General features: G+C 46.4%; 1 long non-coding RNA gene and 1 pseudogene across 1 annotated transcript; both read left to right on the top strand.

Annotated features, from left to right (window-relative positions):
• LOC101757279 lies at positions 1-3,309 on the top strand (annotated as a pseudogene).
• Positions 3,310-3,911: 602 nt separating this feature from the next.
• On the top strand, positions 3,912-7,884 carry LOC111256635. The gene is made up of 2 exons (XR_002676748.1): positions 3,912-4,294; positions 7,299-7,884. It is a non-coding gene; the product is annotated as an uncharacterized LOC111256635 (long non-coding RNA).
• Positions 7,885-23,166: the final 15,282 nt, after the last annotated feature.

Raw genomic sequence — 23,166 nt, 5'->3', positions numbered from 1 at the left:
ATGCCCGAGCTGCCACCTCCCGAGGTCCTGAGGTACATGCCCTCGTCCCACTGGAAGCCTCTCGAGCTTCTCCCGTTTCCTCTCCGCTACGGAAAAATCTCCACCGGATACATCGCCACAGCCACGGCAGCGCGGGCGACGCGCGGGGGTGAGCCGGCGGCCGGCGCGGCTGTGCCGCAAGCCGCTCGCACCCGCGTCTGCCCCTGTGCCGGCCGCCTTGCCCTGCCGCCCCGCTGGCCGCGCCGAGCTGGGGCAGCTCGCGCCCACACCCGCGCCGGGCCCGGCCGCCTCGTATCCTGCCGCCCCGCTAGTCGCCCGCCGCCGGTATCCCCTCGCGGGCTCCTGCTCCCTCCCTCCCTCTCTCATCTCCCCTCGTCAAAATCGGCGGCGGGGCACGAGGCCCCGGATCCGCGCCGCCGTTGTCGGCCTCCCGGGGACGGCGCGCGGAGGGCACCGCGAGGGAGGAGGGCGTGGGGAGCGACCGGCGCGGAGGAGAGGGCGCGGCGCGGGAAGGAGGCGGAGGTGGATGACGAGGAGGCGGAGAGGCGGCGGAAGGAGGAGGTGAACCGGAAGATCGCGTCCCGGAAGGCACTCTCCGTCATCCTCCGGCGCGAGGCCACCAAGGCCGTCCTCGACAAGCGCAAGCCCGGCAAGGGCACCCGCCGCCTCCTCCCACGCACCGTCCTCGAGGCGCTCCACGACCGCGTTGCCGCCCTCCGCTGGGACTCCGCCCTCAAGGTCCTGCTCCCTTGGAGATCCTCAAACCACCTCCTCCATTTGCAGTTGCAGGCTTGCAGCACACCTTCTTCTCCGGAATCCGGATAGAAACGTTGCTTAATCCCACTGCGCCCATTGCCGCGCAGGTGTTCGAGCTAATGCGGGACCAGGTGTGGTACAGGCCTCACATCGGCATCTACATCAAGCTCATCACCATGCTCGGCAAGTGCAAGCAGCCGGAGAAGGCGCACGAGCTGTTCCAGGCAATGATCGACGAGGGCTGCGCCCCCAACCTCGAGTCCTACACGGCTCTCGTCTCCGCGTACAGCAGGAGCAGTCGCTTCCGCGAGGCGTTTGAATTGCTTGATCAGATGAAGGACACTCCTGGTTGCCAGCCCGATGTGCAGACGTACTCGATTCTCATCAAATCCTGCTTGCACGCCTATGATTTTGAGAGGGTGAAGAGTTTGATGGCGGATATGGCCCGTGTGGGTATCCGCCCCAACACTGTCACATACAATACATTGATTGATGCTTATGGGAAAGCAGGAAAGTAAGTGACAGCAACAACCTGTGCTTCTCATAATCTAAACATGTAACAAGCCAGTTCTTACATGCTCCAATAAATGCATCCTGGAAGTGTTATGCTTCTCAGTTCTTGGGAATGCATTGAGTTTTCTTGAATTATGGTTTAGTGAAGAGTTTACCACATAATATGCACTGGTAGGATAGCCGAAACTAGAATTTGGAGAAGCTTGTCGCTCATCGAATTCTGTAGTCATCCAAATCTTCAGATAGCCCTGAACACAGTTCCATGAAATTAGCTCAGCTAATGCTGCTTTGTTTTTCAGGTTTGCTGAGATGGAATCGACTCTTCTGAAGATGTTACAAAATTGCAAGCCTGATGTATGGACAATGAATTCTACTCTCAGAGCTTTTGGCAGCAGTGGCCAGATTGAGACTATGGAAAACTGCTATGAGAAGTTCCAGGCCTCTGGTATCTCCCCAAACATTAAGACCTACAATATTTTACTTGACTCCTATGGTAAAGCTAAAATGTATGAGAAGATGGGGCTGTAATGGGGTACATGCAGAAGTATTACTACTCATGGACAATAGTCACGTACAATGTAGTTATTGATGCATTTGGAAGGGCAGGAGACCTTGAACAGATGGAGTATATATTTCGACTAATGAAATCTGAGCGAATAAAACCCAACTGTATTACACTGTTCATTGGTTAGAGCATATGGAAGGGCCGAGGAAGTTAAGAAAATAAAGACAGTATTGAGAATTGTTGAGAATTCAGATATAACATTGGACATTGTGTTCTTCAACTGTTTGGTGGATGCATATGGGAGAGTGGGATGCTTGGCAGAGATGTGGGATGTTCTTGATTTAATGAAGGAGCATCGATGCAAACCAGACAAGGTAACTTGCACTACGATGATCGAATGGTTTCTTGTCAAAGGGATTAATGACCATCGTGTTCAGTATCTACGTGATCTTAAAGATGGGCGACGGCGAGGGTGGAGGCCGGGCCTAAAATTTGAACCTCAAGCAGACCACATCTTTTTTTTCGATTGCCATTGGTGTTTTGCATGTTAAATTAAGAGCCTCCAAACAGGGCCTGGATTAAATCGTCAAATTCCTCATAAGTCTAATAACCATGTCTTGTATTGAAGTATTAATGATAATGTTGGAAACCACAGAAGATTATTTTCAGAGTAAGATCGAAGAACACCAGTACTCTCTTGACATTTCTTTATTACCTTTTGAAGATTTTTGGAGGGTGCTTCCAGCATTGACAACCACTTCTACACATCTTCATTTGAGAAAAATATACCTGTAAGTGGCTTTCATACAGTGGTTAATTTTTTCAGATAATCAGCAAGTCAATGTCACATGTTCTATAATTTCTGGGCAGGTACTCGGTTTGCTGAGGGTGTGGAATGTTTCATTTCTTGGTTACCCAGCTAGAGTAAGCAACTTCTCCATGGCCGAATTATTTCCAGTTATGAATTAGTTATTGGTACGTGTTCTGAGTAGTCTCCTTTTTCTGTCTATTGAATGTGTGCTAGGCAATATTACCATATTCCCCGGCACTTGAGAAATTGGCACCACATATTGAACAGGTACTTTACTATGCTTTGTTATAGTACTATCTGAACATTCTCTTTTGTTTTTTTTTTGGTCGTGGCATGCTGACATATGATTATTATGTTATAAAGCTTAGTATGGAGAGTAACGGAAAAGGTATCTCCACTGATGGTGTTCAACTTCCCTTAGAGATTGGTGAAATCGATTTTGGTGAACCTGAAACTAATGGCCAACGCAGCTTCTATCAAATCCATCAGGTAATAATATTACTTCCATACATGTGGCATTGTTACCAACTTGTAGCAATTTGTAAAGTTGTACCACTTGATCTACATTATGATGTGCCTGACACGGTACTATATCATGTTTGAGAGTATGCCATAGGGAACTTTACTTCATAATCTCAGGCTGCTGAAATCAACTCGCAGTTAGATCTTGATAACCTTTAACTGTACCCTTCCTTTCATGATTTGCCATATGCTTGATTTAGTATGTTATCATCCTGTCTGTATTGATATAAACATCAGGTCATAAGGTTCAAACCCACCAGCCTGATTGTTGGTAACCTTTTTTCTGTTTCTTTCTCCCGGATGCCACGCCCTTCCATTTTTGCGCCAGAACTACCGGGCCATCCGGTTCCCTCGGTTCGGCATTGTTTTTTCCCCCAAACGCTCTCGGTTCGCACGGTTTTGCGTAGGGATTTCCAGTTTTCTGTGATTTTACAACACAGAGGGAACGTGTTGGAGCCTGGGTCCGCGCACGTCCGCATCGACCGGGAGGAGCCCAACTAGCGGGCAGCTGTAAAGTTGATATTGCGGTCAGCGACGTATGAAAAACTTAGCAGAAACCTTAATTGCTTTAATATAAAGAAGAGATAGAGATTGGTTTGTGTCACGATACGGTTAAATGATGGGGACCGACAAAAGTAAAAGAATTAAGTACATCCCCTCCGCCCACCTGCACTGATACACTGCACTCTCCCCTCCTCCAGCTCATTTTCCCTCAGCCTGTCACTTGTGGATCCAATATACAGGGGACACTCCTTTATTAAAAAAAAATATACAAGGGACACTAGAACAAGCAAGAAGCTCCTTTGCTTCCTCTCTCTCTCAAAAAAAAGGAGCTCCTTTGCTGCACATCAGATCCAATCAATCCGATTAGGAGCTTCTCCAAGGATAGATGTGGGCATGTGGCCTGCCTCGGCGAAGGGCGAGGGCGGCGCACCTGCGCGGATGTTGTTGCCCGCCGCCTGATGCGTTCCTTGAGCACGCGGCCGTGGTCGATCGGACGACGAGCACAGCCAGGCATGCAACTGCGTCGCTGAAGGTGGCGGCTGGGCTGTCGCTGCGCGTTCCGACGGGCTGGGCTTATGGAGCGTGCGGACCGGCGCGTGCGCGCGGCGGCGGGCTGCAGGGCTACTTGTCGGTGCTTCAGCGGAGGGGCCGGGCATCAGAGAACAGACGGCGGCGGCGTGAAGGTGAGCAAGCCCGTTTCCCATCCATAATAACCAACCCCTGATCCCAGTCCAATCGGCTTTATGAGCATCTGTTGACTGCTATGATGCAACCGTACGCCCCCAGTGGTAAAGCTAGAGCGAATTGGAAGGGTGCGCTTACCTCGTGGGTGCATAGAGTTGAGCTAATGGGGTGTACATATCGTGAAAATTTGATCTTAATCACTGTTTTTCCAAAAAAACAATTGATCAAACTTTCACCACGTATGCACGCCATTAGCTCAACTCTATACACCCCTGGGTTTAAATCTATCATATGCATAATTTCCTTAACCCATGTTTCATTGCCCATGAACCAACAAGGAAGATCGCCATGGTTGCAACTGGCGATGTCGAGTAAGATATATATATAGTAGTTCGCTACTTCCCCTGAGGAAAATGCGATGGTTCGACAGGACTAAAGCGATAGGGAAATATCTTTAGAATGTTTCTATTGAACTCCTGAAAATGATACAACAGTATTATACTTCGATAAGAACTTCCATATATAATACTACAGTATTACTATGTTGTGCACATATCCTAGAAACAGTTGCGGACGCAGGTATTTGAGATTGGGTGTACATACAACTTAGTGAACCGAACAATTATCTCATGTATAAAAGATAGATGCCCATGAAAACGGAGGGTGCATGGTATTTGTTCTTTTTACGTCTCTAGTTAAAGATTTAAAATTTATCCCCTACAATCTTTGTGATGCCTACAATTAAACAAATAAGCTACATCAAACTACCGAAGCAATTGTTTAATACACCAAGTCACCAAACATGAATGAATTGCATTGACTATGTACTAGAACTGATGACTTGATTGCCAATTTGCACTTCACACGAACAAGGTGCCGCATCCTTTGAATTTCATATGGCCGTAGCTGCTGCATGCCACTATCGTGGGCTCTGCCCTTCCGGCATGTGTGCCTGTTGGGCCCGCGATGGCGTGGCCACTGGCCAGGGCTTCCATGCCCTGCTCCTTCGTATCAGCGGCCGGCGAGCCAACGCGCCCTCTGGTTCCTTCGTATCAGCGGCCGGCGAGCCAACGCGCCCTCTGGTTCCTTCGTATCTATCAGCGGCCGGCGAGCCTGGTTCCTCTACTCTTGCACTCCTCCACCAAGCGTCGGTGGCCGGCCAATCTCACTAGTAGAGATCTTACCTTCCATGCGTCCTATTTTATCCCGATTTAAAATTAGCTTAGGACAAAAGGTTCACCAACCGGGACTAAAGCTCGGTCACTGGTGGGAGGCTCACCAACTGGGATATTTTATCCCGGTTGCAAAAGCTAGTGGAAAAAAACGACCTCGAGAGGCCTTTTATCCTGGTTTGAAACACCAACCGGGATAAAAGACCTCCCTTTTATCCCCATCGGTTGAGGAATCAGCAACCGGGATAAAGACCTCCCTTTTATCCCGGTTGGTGTTACCAACCGGGATAAAAGGGTCGAGGGCCTTTTATCCCGGTTTGTATATTACAAACCGGGATAAAAGGGGGTCTTTTATCCCGGTTGGTGTTTCAAACCGGGATAAAAGGGTCCCCAACGGGGTGGCTGAAGGAGGACTAAATCCCTCGAACCCTTTTATCCCGGTTTGTATACCAACCGGGATAAAAGGGGGTCTTTTATCCCGGTTGGTGTTTCAAACCGGGATAAAAGGGTCCCCAACAGGGTGGCTGAAGGAGGACTAAATCCCTCGAACCCTTTTATCCCGGTTTATAATACCAACCGGGATAAAAGGGGGTCTTTTATTCCGGTTGGTGTTTCCAACCGGGATAAAAGGGTCCCCACGAGCTAATACAAAAGAATTGCATCCCCTATATAGTCAGATGTGCTGTGTAGGTGGGATGGCAAGGAAGTTACACGTGAGGTTGGAGGTCATGGGTTCGAATCCCATGCGCTTGACTTGTGCCTTGCGACGTGCGCGTGTGGGGGCCTCCGGGGATTTTTTTTTTGCGGCGCCTGACGTGGTGACTCGTTTTATCCCGGTTGGTAATAAACCGGGAGTCTTTTGTTCCGATTGAGTGACCCGGGATAAAAGATCCCTTTTTATCTCGATTGGTTTATCCTGGATGGATTTTCAAGAGATTTACATCTTACCAACCGGGATTAATACCGAGTTCCCTACCAGTGACTCTATGACTCTAGGTCTAGCCCCATCAGCATGAAGCGAATGAGGAGAGTCAGGCTCTAGGCGTCTGGCTCCCGGGCTCTCGGCGCGTCAGGCGAGAGCCGGTTCATCGAAACGAAGGGGAAATTGGTGCTCAGGATAGTAGGCCGAGCAGGAGAGCACAACAGGTCGGCCCATGGGCCTATTTCTCCTGTCTGGACTCAAATATACATAACCTGACCCAAATACTAGTATACCTATATGTATAAACATACTAGCTGTAATTTTTTTGCCAAGATTACTGGGTGTACACCCATGTACCTCTACTGCGTCCGCCCCTGCCTAGAAAGTCATTCTTTTTTGGACGTGGACGGAGAGAGTAATTAGTATATATTTAAAGCAGCGTGTTGGTGACATTGTGGACGTCAAAAACAAGAGAGTAAATTAAGGCCGGATACTAAACCTTTAGAGAAGGAATAAATCCTAAAACTAAAGGGGTTGTCCTTTCACAAAAAGTCCAATTATACTATTTCTGCACGATCAATCCACCACGTAGTTTTACTCGAATCGCTTGTCACAAATTTACAGCGGTTTGGCTGCATACATTTTCAAATGCCATCCATATATGAGAATGGAGTCATAGTATAATTTATAGCTGCGCTGGCTAGCTTGGTGGTCGATGCTCTCCTACACTACCACTACCCCCTGCAATAAACATCACAGACAATGTTCAATTCCTTCAGCAACCTGTGTTCGTAGTATATATATAATTAATCTCGTATAAATGGATCAATACTCGCTCTGTGAGTTAATTAATCAATAGGATCAGTATATGCAAATATACTTTGTTTAAGCCGAATGACTATCCTGCAGTCTAGAGCTGCGAGCTGATCCTACGCTTACATTCGGAGCAGCAGCAGCCGCTGCCGGATACAGCATGGGAGCTGACGCCATTGCTGCCGGATACTGGTGATGGTGCACCAGTGGAAGCAAAGCTCCGAACGGGACCATCGCCGGAGGCGGTGCAAGGAGAACTTGGGCGTGCCCTCTCACCAGGACCCCCGGAGCAGCGGCGGCTGCTGCTGGTGTGATCAGCCCGGAAGCGGCGGCAGCCGGCGGCGCCGCCACGACGGGGTAAACTGCTGTTGGCTTCACGCCGCACCCAGACGACATCGCCTGCAAGTATCAAATCGATCATATATACAAGGAATACTGCTACACGAAGAATGAAGTGTGTATTAGACTCTGCTCATACCTGGATCTGTTGCTGCAGTGACTTGATGTACTGGATGGTCTGGTCCAGAGTTGAGACCTGGTTACTCTGAAATGACACAGATAACCGCAGAGGCATTATGCATGTCAGATAGATATCGGACTTTGATCATATATCTTGTGCGTGTGTGACAGTGTGATGAGTACACTTGCTCTGGCTTGCACTGAAAAAGAAATTCTTTTGTTATTCTGAGGGTATTATTTAGTATGTAGCTAGAATAACCTTGTCGCACCCTGGTACGAGCTGTTGCAGGGTCTTGAATTTCTCGTTTATCTTGCACCTTCGTCTCTGCGTATACGCAAAAATACACGGCAGGCTTCGTTGTAAGACATCGGCAAATCAACTAAGACAGAAGTACATGCTACCTCCGTTTTAAATTGCAGGTGTTTTATGTTTCAAATTGTAGGTGTTTTATCTTTTTAGATACATAAATTTTGCTATGCACCTAGATATAAGTTATACCGGGAGAAAACAATATTAGAAATTCCCAAGAGGCCCCCCACACGCACGTCCCAAGTCACAAGTCACACGATCCGCGGGTGAAATATGCGCGTGCGCGGTGCATAGGATTCGAACCTACAACCTCTTGCCTCACACGTAGCTTCCTTACATTTCACCTACACAACACATCTGAGTAGGAGATGCAATCCTTTTATAGTAACTCGTTGGGGACCCTTTAGTCCCGGTTGGTAACACCAACCGGGACTAGAGTACCAACCCTTTTCCACGGACGAGCTTTTTTATTGAGGATCACCTTTAATTCTGGTTGGTAACATCAACCAGGACTAAAGAGGTTTTAGTCTCGGGTCCAAAAATAACCAAGATTTTTGTCTCGGGTCCAAAAATAACCAAGATTTTTGTTGAAGATGGAATGTCGTTTTTCTGCTAATGTTATGTCTTCGTACCACAACAAAATCTATATATCTAGAAAAATATCAAAACGACTAACATTATTTGGAACGGAACGGAGGGTGCAAATAAAAAGAATACAACGTATCTATCGGTGATTATATTATACATGTGCGCGCGCGCTTCACTACCTTTTCTGTCAGGTTGTGGGTTTCTGCGTTGTGAGACTTCCTTGCCCCTCCCGTTATCTTCTTCCTCAGCCAGAAGCTTGCTGAGTCCTGTGAGACAAATCCACCGGTCAGAATAATACACTTGACTGATGAAATCACACATCTATTCAAATTATCATTAAAACAGAGTCTAGACCAATGACTGTTAATTATATATGATCATCTAACAGTCCAAACCAAATCAAATAGGAAACCAAGGAATAGTTAAATTCGAGAAAAGTAAGGAAAAAATATTGGAACCCATGTCAAACACAAATAATAAATATTTAAATCAAAAAAATATTAAAATATATTAGTTTGATTCCATGGGTTGGGGAAAAATACCTAAATAAAGAAATGAGAATAGTAAATACAAATTAAACCAAATGATGTATTTAAATACATTAAATAAATAGTTTAATTCAAAGTTAAAAATAAGGAAAATTAGTAGTTCGGTTCCATTCAAAATAGGGAGCAAAATAGTTAATAAAAATTGTGAAAAAAGGTATTTTAGCTGAGGTACAGATTGAGGAGAAAAATGCACACATATAACCTGAACCCTCACGCATAGTGATATAATAAGGAAATCGTCGAGCCTATTATCACACATATACCCTAGGCATGTCCCACGAACATGATTAATATATACTGCTCAATATTAGACTATTAGCATGGGAAAGAACAAACAGTTACCATTGATCAAGCAATAATACAACCTGAGTCATGTCTTGAAATCTACACCATGCAAGTTACGGTTAGCTATTCTTTTACTGTCGGGCTGTTGACAGTTAGGTAGAATTCGTCAATCTTAAGATATGATCGTCTCAGTCCTTCAGAGGCACTAGGTGTGTGTGAGGGCGTTCATACGGAGTGTGCGTATGTCTATGACGCCTGTATTAGAGTTTCTCAAAACAAATCAAGCCTACTAATCTCCTAAAATTTCTATTGGTCACAAAAGTTAAATTTGACTTAAGAAAATTAGCTAATATGGTATCAGTACACACACGCGCACATACGTTCTTTTAGATATGAAACACATGCATACGTACCTCGGCGCGGAACTTCTCTTCCGTCTTGTGAAGCTTGTGTTCCCTCTTGTGGTCCGCCGCTTGCTGATCATCCACCTTCTCTCTTTTGTCACTCGCCGCCTCCTTGACCGGGGCCGCTTGCTGATCGTCCACCGCCGCCGCATGGCCGGCAAGGTCGCCGGGGTGGCCGTCGTGGCCAGTGAAGACAAGCTCGTCGCCCCGGACAATCGTGTAAAGCCACGCCGCCATCTCGTGCTCCGAAGGCGGCGGCGCGGCCGACGACGACGGGAGGTGGCTGGGCTGCACATCGTCATCCATGCCGCTGCCGCCTCCAGCTCCTCCTTGCCGCACCAGATCAAAGAGATCACCACTGCGACAGATTCAAGAGACACATGCATTAGCACGTGTGGGAGGCGATCATGATCTTTTCTCTTCAAGCATGCACACGTAGTCACGTAGGCCATATATAGAAAAAGGATGTATTGTATTTTGGATCACGAGAGCAGCTAACGTACGAGGAGTGGCGATCGCCGAACATGCCGAGAAAGCCCTCGGCGCCGGCGCCGCCGGAACCGGGGCAATAGTAGTGGGCTAGGCCAGAACCTTGGCTGTTCATTGTCATCTCCATATCTGGTAACATCTACAACACTTAGCCAAGAGAGACTCTTGCTATACTTCCTAATCTGACGACGTGCTGCAGTGTTGCATTGTGTCTGTGCACACCTATAATAAATAGTGAAGAGGAGAGAGAGAGTCAGAGAGAGAGAGAGAGAGAGTATTCAAGGACGGGGCATGCAGAGATAAGCACGGCGTACGTGGGGAGCGCTGATTGGGTGTGACCACGTGAACGGAAGCGACCAGAGGGTCAGAGAGATCTTGGCGTTTGTGGGTGTCACCTGTGCTCCGTAAAGTAGCGGTAGTTTGAACTTTCCACGCTACAGACATCCATCAATGGAGGGAGGAAGCTTAGCTGAGTCACCATATGCATGCTGTAGGTCGAAGAAGATGACGATGGCTGCACGTACCTCTGAGTCCGTATAAAAAATGCCTAGCTCCTTCCAGGGTTTCGTCCTCGCCAAGTTTGTCCAATTTTGGTTGCAGCGTCGTTTTAATGGTGATAGGAAAGTAAGTGCTATTAGAGTGTCCACCTTTTTATTATATTTTGTAAAGAAATAAAAAAAATATATGGTACAGGGAGAGATCGAAGACAAGCTAGGGAGATAAAGAGAGGGGCGAAGAACATTGCATGCAGAGATCGATAAGCACGGCGTGTGCATCGCTGATTGGCCGTGCACGTAAAGTACGTAGCAGCAGTCTGAAGTTTTTATGGCTGCACAACACATTCATCGACGGACGGAACTAGAAGCCGACGATGGCTGCGCATAACCCGAGACTCGAGCCCGTACAAAAACAAAGTATATGCCTCCTTCCAGGGGTTTCGTCCTCGCCAAATTTTGCCCTTTGCAAGTAGCTGCAACTGCTGCCCTACCATTTGTAGTATACAGCTGCTGCCGCTTGCATTACCATCAGCAGTATACCGGACATGCGTGTGCATACCGGTCACCTGACGACGACACTGGTGTTTGTGAGAAAGAAACTGGGACAGGTGCCGCCGGCCGCCCCAGGTATCTTTTGTGAGCATGTACTACGACTACACTATACCTGGGGCGTATCTTTTGGCGGTCGTCCTCCGCGGATTCTTGCGATATTATAATAACTGACTATTTACATATTAATGGTTAGAGTTTAAAAGTTTGACTGGCATATATAAATTCAAAAATGGCAAATGGTATTATTATGCTTACAGAAATTCTAACTGTGGTTGTAAATAAATACCTTGTTTTGAATATTATATTTACAACACTTCTAAATTGGATATATTTAAGTGCAGTAGTTCCGTTCTTATGTTTGACGTTTAGTTAACATATATGTGTTTGATTTTCTTTCACAAAGTCAGTTGTTTATAACTTGGGATAAAAATTCAAAGTTACGCTCTTATTATTGCATGTAATTAAATATGTAGTGCATCGGTACGAAGACGACCGAGCATCGACCCTACACGACCGAAAGTCCTGGCCTAATGTTAAAAGATGTAAAAAATTAAAGAGTATCAATAGGTAATTTAAAGCACCACACTTTCTACTTCTATTTCTTCGACTACTACTAGCTACAGTTCCTCACTTGATTGTTCTTGGCTCATGTGTATCGAGTTTACGAGTAGATTTAGGGCAATTTCAGCCGTGTTTTACCGTGCAACCGATCGAGTATATACGGTTTGAGAATCACAGCCAGATAAACCTACCTGCAGCGGCCGGATATACGGTCTGAAAGCTCATTATTCATGTTCAAATATCCGGTTAAAGCCTTACATTCCATTGCACACAAAATAACCAGGAATAAACACTATATATATGCTGATGCGTGTGTGTAAATCAACCAAGGATAAACATCATATAGACATACTAGGCGGATATGCGCGCTACGCTGCGCCACCCATAATTCTGTTCTTGAATTTTTTTTTTCCGGATGCCGCATTTCCATATGGTTGTATCCATATGCATAAAATAGGACTATTGCAAAAGAACTGTTAAGTATATTTCAAGTATATGGCACGGCTATTTAGTACATGAAAGTATGGTTCATAGAAATACAGTAGATAGAGTATAAGACTTAGTCGAAGAGTTGTGATAATAGGTTGGTAACAAAAGTAGTAGGAGTTTGCAAAGTATATGGTTGCATTATTTCGATTGTTCTTTCTTGAATCCGCTTAAAGTTTCTTCTGACCCTTTGTGTTTCTTCTTTATCAGGGGTGAACTGTACGTGTGGCAGAAAGGCAGAAAGAATTAAAATTATGGATTGAGAACATAGGAATGCAATCAGTTATATATGTTAATTAATGTTTATTAAAAGTTACCTTGATTTGACTTTGAAAGGTGATGGAAGGTCATCTTGCAAGTATGCTGCTTCACTGGTTGAGACATTCGTGGTTGTTGGTGGCTGATGAAAGGTGTTGAAATATATAACAATATTAATATTTTTTGGGGACAAAATTTATGGAAATGTGTGTACGGGTGGTATGGGAATTTACCGAAATCATTGTTTCTAAGGGATTTTGACTGGGAGGAGGCGACAACGTGTGTGCTGACGGGGGAAAGGGAAGCGACGATGTCAAGACTGATGGCGACAATGGCGAGGAACTGAGGAAGTAGAGTTTCTTTAGATATCTGATGGGGTTATTAATGAACTGATTTTTTAATTATCTATATACAGTAGGTGTTCTGAGAAGTAGTCGCTAGATGTTTGTACACCTTTATTGTCGCTAGATGTTTCGGGAGATTCAATATCTTAAGAACACCTAGATGATCCCAATCTCTGCTGGCCCACATGTCAGTGTCTTGACAAAGAATGCTACAGTAACTCGTGCCCTGAGAAATCGCCTAAGCTGGGAGCTATAGAGTTATAGATACCTTCTTCGTCGCACACTACTCGAAAACTGAGCATTGGTCCTAACCTTAGTACCGATTAGTTTTTGACCCGGTACTAATGTGAGCATTAGTACCGAGTCGAACGACTAGTTCTCTAGAGCCCCCGTGACCCCCTTTAGTACCGGTTGGGAGCTCCACCCGGTACTAAAGGTCACCCATTAGTACCGGGTGGAGCTTCCACCCAGTACTTAACGCCCTCAGGCACATTAGTACCGGATGGAGGCTCCACCCGGTACTAATGGGTGACTATTACTACCGGTTGAAGCTCTGAACCGGTACTAAAGGAGTTCCCAACCTTATCTTCCCGGACCCTCCCCTCACCCTCACCCTCTCCCTCTCCTCTCCGCCCTCTCCCTCTCCCCTCTCCTCTCAGCTCCCCCTGGCAACAGCGGCCGGCCCCTCCCTCCCTGGCGACGGCCGCCACCTCTCTCCCTCCCTCCCTCCACTTCTCACTCTCGAGGCTGGCCGACACCTCCTCTGCCTCCCCTCTCCTCCCCCCTCCGCTCGCCCCTCACCGACAGTGAGCAGTAGCGGCGGGGTGAGGTGAGGCGGCGGTGCGCAAGGTAAGGTCTGGCGGCGCGGGTTGCAAGCCACGACGGCGGGCGAGGCCGGGAGAAGAGGAGGGTGACGGCAAGCGCGGCTGCGGTGGGCGACGGCGAGCGAGGCTGCGGGCGATGGCGGGCCGGGCTCGAGCTCAGGCGGGGTGCGGCTCGAGCTCAGGCCAATGGGATTTTTTTTATACCCATTTAGTACTTGTTATTTGATCCAGTACTAAAGACCTCCCTTTAGTACCAAAATAGTAATACCAGTTGCACAACCGATACTAAAGGGGGTTAGGAGCCGGTACTGAAAGCACTTTCCCAACAATGGGAGCTGCTTCAACATATATAACGCGCCGCCGCTGGTGAATCCTCAGACGAACCACCGCCGTGCCGGCGTTGAGCCGAGGATCGACCCTCAAGGAAGCACGGCCGACCACAGATGTGTGTGTATATATATATATATATATATATATATATATATATATATATATATATATATATATGCACGGCTAGCAGCATATGCCTTCTTCCATGGGTTTTTTCGTCCTTGCCAAATTTGTCGCCCATGGATTCATGTCTGCATGTGTGTGTGCGCGCATGCCGGATAGAGGTGTCTCAGCAAGAAACACGAAAGGTGCCACCCTAGGTATCTTCTTTTCTGAGCGATTGAGTATATACGATGACTACATTATCCGGCGGTTGTCGTTATTTGTGTCTAAAATTGTCAACCACTAGTATTATAAAAAATAATTTAAAGTAGCTCTTTAAATTTGCATCTAAATTACGCACATATATCATTATTAAAAATAACATCAGGTGACCCTAAATTTGAATCGTCCAAATTACCTTCATTAAAAATATACCCAAAAGTACATAAATATATAATTCAAAATAGTATGTTTCTTGCATTGTTGGTATAAAAAAATAATAGTTAATTATACAGAGGCGAAGGTATATAGTAATTAGGGGGTGTTAATGGACCCCCTAAAATGAAAAAACAGTGAATATGTTAAAAATTTAACCATATTTGCACCCCCATGATCCAACTCTATACACCCTATTGACGCTCGTTATTTACACACTAGTATTATTAAACTAGTGTTGTCATGCTTATTCTTATACTAACCCGCCACTTGGCACCTGAATTAACCCCATTATCGCATATGTGTTGTATTTTGGAGTGTATTGCATTATGACAGGAAATACAACGTAATCAAGGGGGTTTACATAAAGAGCTTAATGAATATTTGGACATGGGTCATCGAGGGAAGCCAGCATGAGGAAAGAGAGGACTAGGAGGGTCAGAAAGGGCCCATGTCGATCAGCCTGGGATCCTCTGGGCCGATTGGCCTAGCCCATTCTTGGGCCCGGTCAGCCTCCCGTTTCTTCAGCGTGACGTCCACGATATCTCTAGGGTTTTCCATTGACCATTGACCCAGAGCTGCCGCCTATTGGAGACTATAAATACCCCCTCATGGATTACTTGAAGAAAGAAAGGAGAGAGAGAGAGAGAGAGAGAGAGAGAGAGAGAGGAGGAGGAGGAGGAGGAGGAGGAGGAGGAGGAGGAAACACCATGAAAACACCATCCACCACCGCCACAAGGAGGAAAAACGGAGAGAAGATTGAATATACAAGAAGCCACATGAAGCGAAGCACCAGAGGAGGGGGAAAACCCCAAGTCGATCGGCTTGAAGGTGCCCAGGACGATCGGCCTAGGGCTTCCCTGCCCCCATTCATTGTTGTCTTCGGTCCAGTTGATCTACAGGGCGATCTTTACCTAGAATTCTATCAACATGTATAAGATCATGGGGTAAAGTCTATGTGTGTCCTCTGGGTTGTATGGAGATCTTGGTTTGTAATTGCTGGACCTCGTGTTTAAGATCTATCACCGTCATATAATGGCTGGCCAGCGTTACTTTGGGTTGCTTATTTGCTTATCTAGAACGATAATCATGTTGTGTTCTTATCGTCCAATAGTTGAGTATCCTCATGTAGTGACAACGTGCAAGAGAGAAAGTGTTGGGCATGGTTCACATTCACTCACGATAACACCTAGATCGAGTCCTTTCATGCTTGGCAATTGCATCTACAAGTGATCCTAGATCGCTAGGACACGCGATTTATCTATCTTATTCACGTTCATACTATCTATCTGCCTTAATCTAGATCACTTAGTTCTTTTATTAGATCAATCTTATCATATACAAAGAAACTTTGGTTACATAGATTAGTGCTTAGTTAAGCGTGCACATCCACTTGCTCCACGGATTGATAAATCTTGGGACATTACTCAAAGGGAAGAGCTACAACTGATTCGTGTGCTTGCGGTTCACAAATTGGCATGCTAACTGCCGTCAACAAGCTTTTCTGATGCCTGTTGAAGCTCGTTATTGATATAGTGCTATTTAACTAGTGTTTTCATGTTTAATCTTATACTAACCCACCACTTGGCATCTGAAATAACCCCTTATTGCATATGTGTTGTATTTTGAAGTATATTGCAATATAACATGAAATACGACATAATCAAGAGGGTTTGCATAAAGAGCTTAATGGATATTTGGACATGGGTCATTGAGGGAAGCTAGCACGAGGAAGGAGAGGAGCAGAAGGTCCAGGAAGGGCCCATGCCAATCGGCCTGGCACCCTGTAGGCCAATCGGCCTAGCCCATTCCAGGGCTCAATCGACCTCCTATTCTTCAGCGTGAAGTCTACAATAATGTCTAGGGTTTCTTTACCAACATTGACCCAGAACCGCTACCTATGGGAGACTATAAATACCCCCTCATGGACTTCAAGGAAGAAGGGTAGGAGAGAGAGGAGAAACACTGCGCAAACACCATCCACGCCGCCACAAGGAGGAAAAACAGAGTGAAGCTTGGATCTAGGAGAAGCCACGTGAAGCGGAGCACTAGAGGAGGAAGGAACCTCCCAAGCCGATCGGCCTAGAGCTTTTCTGCCCCCGTTCATCGTTGTCTTCTGTCCAGTTGACTGCAGGGCGATCTTTACCCAGAATTCTGTCAATATGTGTAAGATCATGGGTAAAGTCTATGTTTATCCTCAGAATTGTATGGAGATCTTGATTTGTAATCATTGTTTTTGATGAATACATACCAAATGGGGAGAGACAAAATGGCTTCTTCCTAAAAAACCATGAAAAAGCCATAGACAGCTTACACTGGGGAGGTGAAGCCAAAAAATATGGGGCTTCTCCTCACCCTGACGGCTACTTTCCATCCTTGACCTTGCCTCCTCACAAAAACAACAGCGAGCACCATGTGGTAGACCGGCAATGGGCGGAGGGCGACGATGCAGGGTCGAGCACCGTGGAGGCGGGGGGCGAACCGCTGGAAAGCGCCCAAGGAGGCGTGGGTGGACGACGACGGGGCTGGCGAGCGCTGGGGATGGGGGTGCCGATGAGCGTGGGGGAACTTGAGGCGGTGGCCATGGACACGAGAAGGAGGGCAACGGCACAGGAGCACCTCCAGACGGCAACGACGCGGGGTGCAGCACCGGCGGCGTGGACCAGAGGCCGGCGGGAGTGCAAGGCTAGAGGTGGAGGCATGGGGGAGGAGCAGGAGGACCGGAGGTCCTAGTGTGGGGGAGGGTTCGGAGGAGCAGAGAAGAAGATAAGGTTGGAGAAGAAAGAAAAATGAGGAATGACAAAGGACAAGGAAATAAGAGAGGAGGGAAGAAAGGAGAAAACAAGAAGAAAGAAAAAATATACAAGGGTACTTTGGACATTTTACATCTTCTGAATGCAAGGAGAAGTTGTTTTGCCAAATGTTTTTCCAACGAGACAAGCCAAAGCCAAAAAAGCCGCTTTACCAAAAAAGACAGATCCAAAGTCATTTTTTCACGAGCCAGAGCTATGCCAAACGTGCCCTTAAATTAGTATGGGCAGCATTGGCAGTCTGCTTTTGATCGAAAATTTGATAAATTTTTACCTACTATTTGATTTGCCTCGGCAGGAGGAGGAGACGAGAAATACGCCAGGAGGAGGACGATCTTTAAAGAGGTCTCACTCCCACCACGGAGAGGCACACAGCCTGAAGGGGTCGAGCGACACGTCGACGACAACTAGGGACAAGAAAGAAAAGCAGCAGCTTCCCATGGCGGAGCAAGGGATGGGCACCAAGCAGCAGGTAGATGCAACTACTATATAGTATGTCCATATACGCATATGCTGCTCTTGCTGATTTGAGTTGTTTTGTCAATTGGCATTATGATTTTCAAGAAATTAAAAAAGCTGTCCTTTTAATTTGTTGGCTTGTGGTTCTCAAAGGTAATCGTTATTATGGCAAGCCAAAAACCTGTCCAAAATTTAAATTTTAAATCATTCTTTTCAATATTTTCAGCTTTTCTAGTACGTGCTTGGACAACCTTGGTTGCCACACTTGAAGCTCTCTACTTACTAAGCGTACGTGGAGGATTTAATTTTTGTAGAGTTCAGGGTCTTGAATCGTATATGCGTGTATGGACCTGGCCCGGCCGCCGTGAAATTAGGATGGTATTTTCCTCCCCTGGTTCCAATTAAGTTCGAGGGGCATCTGGTCATTGTATTGTTTAATCACTGCTCCATACCTTATGTTAATATGAACCAGGCTGGTTTGCCTCAGCCTCTGATAGGAGACGAGAAAGACGCCAGGAGGAGGATATCCAAAGAGGTCTCACTCCCACCACGGAGAGGCACGCAGCCTGACAGGGAAGGTAAGTGTGTACGCTCAGCCTCTTTCCTACACATGATTAGTAATAACAAGTTGGTTCTTACAGTGTTGGCCCTTTGAATAGTTGCAGCATCAATTAATTCATGTCATAATCCGCTTGCAGAGACGAAGGCACAAGATAAACGAGGCTCCGGACCCTGCAGCAGCTCGTCCCAGGATGCGACAAGGTGAGAGTGAGATCACTATCACTATTATCACTATAACAAGTAGCTCCAAATTTACACGCCCACTTTTCTTCGGGAGATAGCAAAACTGAATTTGCATCCACTATGCTAGAAACGATTTGTGCTGGCACATCGAAATTAGCATTGGTGCTGGTGGGTATGCACCCACCAGCGCAAATAGGTATTTGTGCTGGCTCAAGGTTACTAGTGGGTGCGAGGTCAGTAAGCACAAAGCTTTTCTGGCCTATGATCTGAAATGACGATGACCATCTGGACCAATTTACCGATCCAAACTCAAGGGTTTGACTTTGTCCCCTCGTGGCGTGCTGGCGATGCATATCCCAAACCGGGAGCTAGCGCTGACGACACGGGTGGGTGTCTTCGTTCATAGCTGATGCTCTGACTGACTGACAGCATGCGTGCGTGATTGCTGTGTTAATTCAGTGTTGTTGTCTTGTGAGTTCTGACGACACGACGACTGATCTGTGTGTGACGACATTTTCAGTGCCACCAGGCCTCGACGCTGGACCAGACCATCCAGTATATGAAATCGCTGCAGCACCGGTACAGGCGATGTGCGTCGGCCCTGCCCGTCCGGCGGCGGCGTACCCCGTCGTGCAGCCTCAGCACGCTCCTCGGGGTGCGGCGGTCGCCGTGCCGATGATATGCCGGCAGCTCCGGTGGTCCTCGCCGCCGCTCCGACGATAGTTCCCTTCAGGGCCATGATTCAGCTGCCCCACTACCCTGCTGCGGCCGTGCCAGTGCTGATACCTGCAGCTGCGGCGCCACCCCTTATCCAGCGGCCGCAGCGGCGGCGGCGGCGTCTCCGGTAGCGCCTGGAGGTGCCAGGTCGACTGCTAGCCATCGACAAGGCTCAAGCAGCAGCCAGGGAAGTGGCAGTAGCAGGAGCCTGCGCCAGAAGCCCAGAAACACCGAACGTACTTGACCACCAGGTCTGCTGAAAAAAATACCAAAGGTCGTGATGGCATATAACTAATGAAGGAAGTAGTTCATGGTCGGATAATGAAATTTAGGTTTTAATTCATCTGTTTGCTTTATTGCATGCGGGTTTTGGACACAGGAATTCCTCAGAGATGGTGCAAAAATTTAGACGGGCCTAATTTCTTATTGGAATATGATGAAGAGAATCCGGTTGTCCAAGAAAAAGGCAGTGCCGAGGATACATAATGACCAAGCAAGAGCCTTTCCTGTTCTTCATCGCCGTTCACATTGTTAACTACCAACAACTCTCAGTCCCGGGCGGCTGCAATTGTGCCTTGTGTTTGCTAGATAAAGTTTTAGTTTGCTATTTAGTTTGGATTGGATTATTCAGTTCATTGGTACGATAAAATAAAAGGAGAGAGATTGGATTTATCCTTTTCATGGATGCATTGGGTTAGCATGCCTAGCTAGATAGGACATAGGAATTACACGTAGTGTGTTGATTGAGAGACTCAGCTTCTTGTCATCATAGATAGCACCGCATGTGTATGTATATATTCTTTTGTAAGATATATAGATATGAATACTCCTAATGTTTTTCAATCTCCCTGCTGCATGCCCTGTCCTAAATTAAATGATAATTTTTCAGTCTTTATTTTATGAATTATGACAACTTCTACATGTAAGATTTAGGAGCTTTTGCAACACAGGATAAGCCGGGATAGAGCTATTCTCACTGCCCCTACCCAGAGCATCGGAAGTCCATATCCTAATATCGATTGGCGGTTTATTTGTACTCACTTGGTGTGCCTCATGTTGGATTAATTGTCTCATCGTTTATCTCACTCAGCTCTGTGCATATATCTCATGTTAGACCTAGCAGAGATTTGCTTTCGGGCCTACAAATTGTCACGCTAACTTTACAAAAGTTTAAAAGAATTCAAACTAAATTTATTACCTGATCCATTACTTTCGAGAGAAGCATAAATGATTTGTACACCAATTTCTAGCTACTGATGAGATCACTATATAGTTTATGTTAGCACAATCTGAAATCCTATTTTTAAACACAATTTTGACTAGTACCTTCGATTAAAAATCACCATAAAACATAGCAAAAGTGTACTTTTCTGAAACTATATATGTTTGGAGACAAATCTACTAACACCATTTCCATTTATACCAAATCTGATACATAAAAAGTAATTTAAAATCAAGTTTTGGAATAGTTGACTGTGCGTAACCTAAAAATGTCAATTTATTGGGAGTTGGGACCCAGCGTAATATTAGCCCTGTATTATAAATCTATACATAAGAATCATATGGGTTTTGAACTGCGCCGACCCTGCCTATATCTACAAGTAGAGTTTCATTCAGAGATTTTTGTAATGTACATTTTCACAAATGCCCATCCAAACTTCACGACAAAAAGATCGTATATTTACATCATCGCCCATACCTAATCCGTACTAGTCTTTGCAGTAGACCTGCATATACGTACTTACATGTGTTACACATGCACACCACACGTATCCACACCACACGTGGATACGTGTTCACTACTCCACGGAACTCCATCACCATCGGCTCCAAACCCCCTTCACCGCCGGTTTCAGATTCATCATCTGCAATTCGGTAGTGATGGGGTACCGGTGGTGATGGTTATTTCGGAACCAGCGCTGATGGTAATTAAAAATATTAAAAAAATAAATCCCACCCGTTGGTTGCACCCCGCCAGATCTGGCCGGCCGCACCCAGCCAGAGCCCCAGTCGCACCCCCGTCGAAGTCCTCGCGCCGCTGCCCCCTCGCACTACCGGTCCTCGCGACACCACGACGCCCACTGCCGGTCGCTGTGGACCAGAGAGAGAGTGGGGGAGGGAGGAAGGCGCACCTGGACCATTGTCGGAGATCCACGCACACCTGCCGCCCCTGCCGTTGCAGCTCCGGCACACCGCCACATCCCATCGCAGCAACTGCCGCCGCCACTCCTCATTGCCGCCACGAGCTGTGAGGGGCACGCGGAGGGGGGAAGGAGAGCGGCGGCGAGATCTTGAAGAGAGGGAGAAAGGAGGAGGGAGGAGGAGGGGAAGCAGCTGGTGAAGGGAGGGAGGGGGAGGGGCGGCGACCGGGGGAGGGAGAGAGCCACGGAGGAGAGTGAGGGAGGGCGGTGGAGAAGGGGAGGCGGACGGGGAAGTGAAGTGAGGGAGGGGAGGGGACGGGGGCGGACGCGAGGGAGAAAGGAGTTAACTCCAGTCAATAAAAATTTCGGATCCTCCAGCCGGTGGTGAAGGTTTTCACCGCCGGGTCATTATTAGAACCGGCGGTGATACCTCTTTTCACCGACGGTTTTAACGTCCACAGGCCCCGGATGCTTTAGAACCGGCAATGATACCTATCACTGTCGGTAAAAAAAACCGGCAGTGATAGGGTGTCTGGGATGGTAAAATCTATAGTAGTGATTTCCCTTTGGACACATGCATGCAGCTCAGCTACATACACACGCTGCCATGCACATGCAAGTAGATGGACGATACTTTGTTCAGCCGTCCGTGATATGTGTTCTCATTTTATTGTGTCTCTGTTTTTGGAAAGGGATGTGTGTTGGCTGTCTTACTCGCCTTCTCGTTTGTCTTTTGCGGCAGTTGCTACAAACAGGCTAGCTTGCTGCACTAAGACTCTGAAAAAAGAAAGAAAAAAGTTTTGGAATATTTGCTTGACCTGAGTGAGGAAAAACTTACCGAGGGTTGTAAAAGGAGACTGGATAGGTCATTTTATTAAGCATTGTGACTTAAAGCTTTTCTGAGTGCAGTACTCATTCTATTTTGTAAGACATGTGTGTTCCATCTTTGCACGTATATACACACGTGGAACTAAACACTACTGCAAATGGAATAAATCAACCTAGCTAGGCTAGATGTGGATCTAGGGATTACAGCCATATAGTTTTTCAGATGGAAAAGGAGAAGCAAGCCCCTGCTGATTATTATAAATTAATAAAGAAAAGAAAACAGGTTGGAAGTACAAAACGAACAAAGAAACAGATCACAGCCATAGTTGCAGTATTAGGGAAAAAAACTCGACAACAGAAGTAGAGTCTCCCAGGTTCTGTTTCAAGAAACTGTCGTGCTTCGAACCTGAGCCAAGGTGGGAATTTGAACAATTCCAAGAATTCAACTCTCTAACCGATCCACCACGATAAGATTGACCCATAATTGCAATATTACAAGGAATCGAGTAAGATAGTAGTTACTTCTTGATGCATGCAGTTGTAATCAATAAGATTCCATATTAATTAGAATGTTTCGGTTAAACTCCTAAAAGCAATACAACATTTTTATTATAAAGAACTTACATAATATACTATACAATATATTGCTATCTCTTGTACATATTAGTTTTTTGCGAGGCCTTGTACATATTATTTAACAAGGGAGTAACGGTTAAAGTAGTATCTTGGTGACAATACGAGGTATATTTTGTGATTGGAAAGAGTAAAATAAAACAGAATACTTAACCTTTAG

The sequence above is a fragment of the Setaria italica genome, chromosome III (assembly GCF_000263155.2).
Source record: "Setaria italica strain Yugu1 chromosome III, Setaria_italica_v2.0, whole genome shotgun sequence".
Taxonomy (NCBI): domain Eukaryota; kingdom Viridiplantae; phylum Streptophyta; class Magnoliopsida; order Poales; family Poaceae; genus Setaria; species Setaria italica.
Note: the sequence above shows the minus strand (reverse complement) of the source record. Positions and strands in the feature narration are given on the sequence as shown.